The following is an 8,821-nucleotide window of genomic DNA, read 5'->3' as shown; positions in this document are numbered from 1 at the left end:
AAGAGATTTCTTTCCAGGTCTACTTTTTAGTAAGAATTCTGAATAGTACCCCTAACTTTTTTTATTTTTTAACAATTTCATTCTGACTGCATACAGAGGGCTTGCAGAGACTCTGGAATTGTAAGAGTTTTAATGAAAACTTGTGATGGGAAGAGTAGGAGGTGCATGAGTGTATGTGTGTGTGTGTGTGTGTGTGTGTGTGTGTATGAATGTCTAGTGTCATATATATATATATATATGTTTGTGTGTGTCTATGTGTGCACACATGCTTGTTTCTCTGTGTGTTATATGTATGTATGTTTATGTGTGTATGAATGTATGTATATGCATGTGAGGATTTGTGTGTGTTTATAGTATTATGTCAGCAAGAAACTATTTATAGACATTGTTGTCAGTACACTTCGGCTTAGTGGGCCAAAACTTTTCACTACACATTCTTCTGCTTTTGTTTTCTAGCTCATCCGGACATTAATAGGACTGAGCAGTTGTGGGCCAGGTAATTAAAAACAATAGTGGGTGCTCAGGACACAAGATTTTCTTGGACTGATTTGTGTATTATATAGTTGCCAAAATGTATTATAAAATTTTGAGTTTTAATACCCATAAACCTTAAGTCCATGTCAACAAAAGCCCAAAGTAAGAAAGGAAGCCAATAGAAAATGATTATATGCAAATTACCTAAGGCACTGAAAAGAATTCTGAGAAACGGATTTTATGGAATTCTTCTCTAGTTAAACATATAAGGTCTCCATTTCTTTAAGTTTCTTGTATGAAAGTAAAAAGCTATAGATTTAGAACTTTGCAGTTTGCAGCATTTGAGGTTTTATGGGCTTCTTGAACATGCACACGTGAGTTCCTAAGCAGTGTTGAGAATAAGACCGTTCACCAGACTGTTTTTCAAACAAATCTTTTACCTGAATGATTATATCTTAGAGTCCTTTTCATTAGTGGGCTAAGTTGAAAGTATCATTAAATTTACAAATTCATAGCTAAGAATCATAGCTAAGTCTAACCTACCTTAAATGTCCCAAGAATACTTACATTAGCCTAGGGTTGGACCAAATCATCTAACACAAAACCCATTTCATACTAAACTGTGGAGTATTTCATGAATTGGTTGCTTATCTGTATTTATCAAACACTGGAAAATATTCTAGTGTACCAGTTGTTTCTCTAAGGATCCTGACTGAGTGGGGGGGGGGCAGTCTGTGAAGGGTGGCTGGCTGCCTCTCACTATTATTGACAGAGACTGTTATACTGCATATTGCTATTTTAAAGTATTAAAACTAAAAATGTGGAGAATGGTTCCCAGTGAGTGCATGTTTCTGTCTTGGCATTGTAAAGTTGAAAAGTAAAACAATAACAAACATTTCATGAAACCAAATTTTAATACTGCTAGAAACTGGAGACATTTTGGACCTCTAAGCTGAATTTGAGGACAAGGACTTCCCATAGGTATGGAAAGCAGGAGGTGGGGATTATTGCAGGCCACCTAAGAGAGGTCAGGCATGCTTTTTCAATGGCCATTGCCCCTTCTGCCACCCAGTTTCATAGTGTAAAGACTCAGTTTTCAAGGCCTGTCTTCTTCTCTGAGTCTGTCCTATCAAGCCTCCCTAATTTTTATACTCTTATTGCTGCTGCTCTTGTCCTAACTCTTAGCCTCCTTTGCAGAGAATGTAAATACATCTTTACATTTATCTTACTTCTCCTTCATGGAGGCTTAATTTTGGGCAATCGCCATTTATAGTCTGTTAAGCACTGCATTAACGAGTTTACTCTCCTACCAAATGCCAGAGACAGGTGGCTTAAACAGAAAGGGTTGGGTGTCTTACAGTTCTGGAGGCTGAAAATCCATGTCCAGGCTACTAACCTGGTAGTTTAGGTTCCTGGGTGTAGATGGCTGCCATCTAACCCTAGGCTCCTACAGCCTCTTCTTCCCACACAGAGACAGTTGTCTCTTCCTCTTCTTATAAAGTCACTAATCCCATCTTGAGGGTCCCATTCTCAAAACATCGTCCAATTCTAATTACATAACGTACCCAGATTATCTAAAACCCAGTTCAATCAAACTTGGGGTTGGGCTTCAATGTGAGAATTAGGGCAGGGCTACAATGTAATACATCCTAAGCAGTTGTAAATGGCTCAATCTAACATTTTCCTCTAAAATTAGTACAGAACCAAACAGTGGGTAAAATAGTAAAAAATATGACAGTAAAGATAGTTTGCCCACCCTGAGGTAAACAGCCATTGCTTTTTTTACTTTTACATGAACACGTACGCCTCCTGGGACAAGGCTCATGCCGTATGTGCTCTGCTCAGACTTGCTTTTTGGACTTAACACTAATCCTGGGACTGTTTTACATGTCATTGGTGTCATAGGAAACATTTTAAATGGCAGTGACACATTTCTGGCACACATATGTTTTCATGTGCATATCCTAGTTTTAAAACTACAGATTCATAGATATTGAGTCACTAGGTCAAAGCACATGGGCTTTTCAGCCCTAGCATCTTAAAATTTCACACCAACCTTTATTACAAATGGCTTCTTAGAAATTTACAATTTCTGCTTAATTACTTGTTTTTACTTACTTTTTTTTAGTAAATTGGGAAATCAAATACTTTATCTAATTGCTCATAGCAATCTCTATCCTTATGTTTTTTTTCCCTGGGTCATATCCCATTCTAAATAAGTCTCCATTATCTTTCTAGATTTTTCTACAAATGTAAACTTCATTGCATTGCTTCCATGATGGAACCCTGCACGTATTTTGCAATGTGCCCTAGGTCTAAAGAATGTTCCATTGGCCCTTCTGTATCTTTTGGAAAACAGTTAATTATTTTGTGTGTGTGTGTGTGTGTGTGTGTGTGTGTGTGTGTGCAGGAACTCTAGGAGGTCAGAAGAGTCACTGGAGTCCTTAGGAACTGGAGTTACAGACAGTAGTGAGTTACCCTGTGTGTACTAGGGAGCAGAGTCAGGTCTCTGCAAAGGTGCTCTTTTTTTTTTTTTATTTGATATAATTTTTTATTTACATTTCAAATGATTTCCCCTTTTCTAACCCCCCACTCCCCAAAAGTCCCATAAGCCCCTTTCTCTTCCCTGTCCTCCCACCCACCCCTTCCCACTTCCCCGTTCTGGTTTTGCTGAATACTGCTTCACTGAGTCTTTCCAGAACAAGGGGCGACTCTTCCTTTCTTCTTGTACCTCATTTGATGTGTAGATTACGTTTTGGGTATTCCAGTTTTCTAGGTTAATATCCACTTATTAGTGAGTGCATACCATGATTCACCTTTTGAGTCTGGGTTACCTCACTTAGTATGATGTTCTCTAGCTCCATCCATTTGCCTAAGAATTTCATGAATTCATTGTTTCTAATGGCTGAATAGTAATCCATTATGTAGATATACCACATTTTTTGCATCCACTCTTCTGTTGAGGGATACCTGAGTTCTTTCCAGCATCTGGCAATTATAAATAGGGCTGCTATGGACATAGTAGAGCAAGTATCCTTATTACATGGTGGGGAATCCTCTGGGTATATGCCCAGGAGTGGTATAGCAAGATCTTCTGGAAGTAAGGTGCCCAGTTTTCGGGGGAACCGCCAGACTGATTTCCAGAGTGGTTGTACCAATTTGCAACCCCACCAGCAGTGGAGGAGTGTTCCTCTTTCTCCACACCCTCTCCAACACCTGCTGTCTCCTAAATTTTTAATCTTAGCCATTCTGACTGGTGTAAGGTGAAATCTCAGGGTTGTTTTGATTTGCATTTCCCTAATGACTAATGAAGTTGAGCATTTTTTAAGATGCTTCTCCGCCATCCGAAGTTCTTCAGGTGAGAATTGCTTGTTTAACTCTGTACCCCATTTTTTCATAGGGTTATTTGGTTTTCTGGAGTCTAACTTCTTGAGTTCTTTATATATATTGGATATTAGCCCTCTATCTGATGTAGGATTGGTGAAGATCTTTTCCCAATTTGTTGGTTGCTGATTTGTCTTCTTGATGGTATCCTTTGCCTTACAGAAACTTTGTAATTTTATGAGGTCCTATTTGTCAATTCTTGATCTTAGAGCATATGCTATTGGTGTTCTGTTCAGAAACTTTCTCCCTGTACCGATGTCCTCAAGGGTCTTCCCCAGTTTCTTTTCTATTAGCGTCAGAGTATCTGGCTTTATGTGGAGGTCCTTGATCCATTTGGATTTGAGCTTAGAACAAGGAGACAAGGATGGATCAATTCGCATTCTTCTGCATGCTGACCTCCAGTTGAACCAGCACCATTTGTTGAAAAGGCTATCTTTTTTCCATTGGATGTTTTCAGCCTCTTTGTCGAGGATCAAGTGACCATAGGTGTGTGGGTTCATTTCTGGATCTTCAATCCTGTTCCATTGATCCTCCTGCCTGTCACTGTACCAATACCATGCAGTTTTTAACACTATTGCTCTGTAGTATTGCTTGAGGTCAGGGATACTGATTCCCCCAGACTTTCTTTTGTTGCTGAGAATAGGTTTAGCTATCCTGGGTTTTTTGTTGTTACAGATGAATTTGATAATTGCTCTTTCTAACTCTGTGAAGAATTGAGTTGGGATTTTGAATGGTATTGCATTGAATCTGTAGATTGCTTTTGGCAAAATGGCCATTTTAACTATATTGATTCTACCGATCCATGAGCATGGGAGGTTTTCCCATTTTTTGAGGTCTTCTTCCATTTCCTTCTTCAGAGTCTTGAAGTTCTTGTCATACAGATCTTTCACATGTTTGGTAAGAGTCACCCCAAGATACTTTATACTGTTTGTGGCTATTGTGAAGGGGGTCATTTCCCTAATTTCTTTCTCAGCCTGCTTCTCCTTTGAGTATAGGAAGGCCACTGATTTGTTTGAGTTGATTTTATAACCTGCCACTTTGCTGAAGTTGTTTATCAGCTGTAGGAGCTCTCTAGTGGAGTTTTTTGGGTCACTTAGGTAGACTATCATGTCGTCTGCAAATAATGATAGTTTGACTTCTTCCTTTCCAATTTGTATCCCTTTGACCTCCTTATGTTGTCAAATTGCCCGAGCTAGTACCTCAAGTACAATATTGAAAAGATAAGGAGAAAGGGGGCAGCCTTATCTGGTCCCTGATTTCAGTGGGATTGCTTCAAGTTTCTCTCCATTTAGTTTGATGCTGGCTACCGGTTTGCTGTATATTGCTTTTACTACGTTTAGGTATGGGCCTTGAATTCCTGTTCTCTCCAAGACTTTAAGCATGAAAGGATGCTGAATTTTGTCAAATGCTTTTTCAGCATCCAATGAAAGGACCATGTGGTTTTTTTCTTTGAGTTTGTTTATGTAGTGGATTGCATTGATGGATTTCCATATATTGAACCAACCCTGCATTCCCGGGATAAAGCCTACTTTATGGTGGATGATCGTTTTGATGTGTTCTTGGATTCGGTTGGCAAGAATTTTATTGAGTATTTTTGTATCGATGTTCATAAGGGAAATTGGTCTGAAGTTCTCTTTCTTTGTTGGATCGTTTTGTGGTTTTGGTATCAGTGTAATTGTGGCTTCGTAGAAGGAATTGGGTAGTGTTCCTTCTGTTTCTATCTTGTGGAATAGTTTGAAGAGTATTGGTGTTAACTCTTCTTTGAAGGTCTGATAGAACTCTGCACTGAAACCATCTGGTCCTGTGCTTTTTTTGGTTGGAAGACTTTCTATGACTCCTTCTATTTCTTTAGGCATTATGGGACTGTTTAGATGGTCTAGTTGGTCCTGATTTAATTTTGGTATTTGGTATCTGTCAAGGAAATTGTCCATTTCCTCCAGATTCTCCAGTTGTGTTGAGTACAGGCTCTTGTAGTAGGATCTGATGATTTTTTGATTTCCTCAGTTTCCATTGTTATATCTCCCTTTTCATTTCTAAGTTTGTTAATTTGGATACTTCTCTGTGCCCTTTGGTCAGTCTGGCTAAGGGTTTATCTATCTTGTTGATTTTCTCAAAGAACCAGCTCCTGGTTTTGTTGATTCTTTGTATGGTTCTCTTTGTTTCTACTTGATTGATTTCGGCCCTGAGTTTGATGATTTCCTGCCTTCTACTCCTCCTGGGTGAAATAGCTTCTTTTTGTTCCAGGGCTTTCAGGTGTGTCATTAAGCTGTTAGTGTATGCTCTCTCCATTTTCTTTTTGGAGGCACTCAGGGCTATGAGTTTTCCTCTTAGCACTGCTTTCATTGTGTCCCATAGATTTGGGTATGTTGTGTTTTCATTTTCATTGTGTTCTAAAAAGTCTTTAATTTCTTTCTTTATTTCTTCCTTGACCAAGGTATCATTGAGTAGAATATTGTTCAGTTTCCACCTCTATGTGGGTTTTCGGTTGTTTTTGTTGCTATTGAAGACCACTTTTACTCCATAGTGATCTGATAGGAGGCATGGGATTAGTTCGATCTTCTTATATTTGTTGAGGTCTGTCTTGTGACCAATTATATGGTTGATTTTGGAGAAGGTACCATGAGGCGCCGAGAAAAAGGTATATTCTTTTGCTTTAGGATAGAATGTTCTATATATATCTGTTAAATCTAATTGGTCCAAAGCTTCAATTAGTTTCATTGTGTCCCTGTTTAGTTTCTGTTTTCCTGATCGGTCCATTGAGGAAATTGCAGTGTTGAAGTCACCCACAATTAATGTGTTAGGTGCAATGTATGCTTTGAAGTTCAATAAAGTTTCTTTTACGAAAGAGGGTGCCCTTGCATTTGGAGCATATATGTTCAGGATTGAGAGTTCTTCTTGTTGTATTTTTCCATTGACCAGCAAGAAGTGTCCCTCAGAGTCTCTTTTGATGACTTTGGGTTGAAAGTCAATTTTATCTGATATTAAAATGGCTACTACAGCTTGTTTCCTGAGACCATTTGCTTGTAAAATTGTCTTCCAGCCTTTTACTCTAAGGTAGTGTTTGTCTTTGACCCTGAGGTGTGTTTCCTGTAAGCAGCAAAATGTAGGGTCCTGTTTCCGTATCCAGTCAGTTAGTCTGTGTCTTTTTATTGGGGCATTAAGTCCATTGATGTTAAGAGATATTAAGGAATAGTGATTGTTACTACCTATCATTTTTGACGTTATTTTTTAAATTTGAATGCTTAACTTCTTTTGGGTTTGATGAGAGGTTACTATCTTGCTTTTTCCAGGGTGATGTTTCCCTCCTTGTATTGGTGTTTTCCTCCTATTATCCTTTGTAGGGCTGGGTTTGTGGATAGATATTGGGTAAACTTGGTTTTGTCATGAAATATCTTAGTTTCTCCATCTATGGTGATTGAGAGTTTTGCTGGATATAGTAGTTTTGGCTGGCATTTGTGTTCTCTTAGAGTCTGCATGAGATCTGCCCAGGACCTTCTAGCCTTCATAGTCTCAGGTGAAAAGTCTGTTGTGATTCTAATAGGTCTTCCTTTATATGTTACTTGGACTTTTTCTCTTACTGCCTTTAATATTCTTTCTTTGTTTAGAACATTTGGTGTTTTGATTATTATGTGACGGGAAGTATTTCTGTTCTGGTCCAGTCTGTTTGGAGTTCTGTAGGCTTCTTGTATATTCATGAGCATCTCTCTCTTTAGGTTAGGGAAGTTTTCTTCCATAATTTTATTGAAGATATTTGCTGGCCCTTTAAGTTGTAAATCTTCACTCTCATCTATGCCTATAATCCTTAGGTTTGGTCTTCTCATTGTGTCCTGGATTTCCTGGATATTTTGGGTTACAAGCTTTTTGCATTTTGCATTTTCTTTAACTGTTGAGTCCATGGTTTCTATGGAATCTTCAGCATCTGAGATTCTTTCTTCTATCTCTTGTATTCTGTTGTTGATATTTGCATCTCTGTCCCCTGATTTCTTCCCAAGGCTTTCTATCTCCAAAGTTGTCTCCCTTTGAGTTTTCTTAGTTGTTTCTACTTCTGATTTTAGATCCTGGATGGTTTTGCTTAGCTCCACTTGCTTGTTTGTGCTTTCCTCTAATTCTTTAAGAGATTTTTGTGTTTCCTCTTTCATGACCTCAGCCTGTTGACCAAAGTTCTCCTGTATTTCTTTAAGTGTTTTTTGCGTTTCCTCATTATTGGATTTTGTATTCTCCTGGATTTCTTTCAATGATTTTTGTGTTTCCCTTGCAAGGGCTTCTAACTTTTGATCCATTTTCTCCTGAATTTCTTTAAGTATGTCCTTCATGTGTTCCTGTACCAGCATCATGACCAGTGATTTTAAATCCAAATCTTGTTTTACTGGTGTGACTGGGTATTCAGGACATGCTGGTAGAGGAGAATTGGGTTCAGATGTTGCCATATTGCCTTGATTTCTGTTAGTGACGTTCCTGCTTTTGCCTTTTGCCATCTAGTTCTCACTGATGTTACTTGGTCTTGTCAGTGCTGGACTCACCAGTGCAAGCTGCCCTTTCCCAGGTGGCCTCTGGTGCACAGCTTACCTCCTGCACTGCCTGGAGACAGGGTGCTGTTGCCTAGGCTGTTCAGATCCTGAAGCAGACACCCAAAGGCTCCCGCTGGTGTCTGCTGGATTCACCAGAGCACACCGACTTCTCCCAGCTGGCCGCCCAGAAGCCCCTCCTGCCTCTTGCAGGACCTAGAGAGGACCTGGGTGTTGCTACTCAGGCTGTTCTGGATCCGGAAGTGGAGAGAGTTGAGCTGAAATTGAATTGCCCCAAAGAACTATTTCTAAACAGGTCCACAACCCCGTTTCCTATTAACCTTTCTTTTTTCCTACCTCTACTGCATGGTGGGTTACAAGGAAAGTTGAAGTTGGTTTTGAACAATCTAAACCTACAAGTATCTACAGTTCTTTGAAGAGTAAAGTGAGCTGTGAGC

The sequence above is a fragment of the Apodemus sylvaticus genome, chromosome 8, assembly GCF_947179515.1.
Source record: "Apodemus sylvaticus chromosome 8, mApoSyl1.1, whole genome shotgun sequence".
Classification (NCBI taxonomy): domain Eukaryota; kingdom Metazoa; phylum Chordata; class Mammalia; order Rodentia; family Muridae; genus Apodemus; species Apodemus sylvaticus.
Note: the sequence above shows the minus strand (reverse complement) of the source record.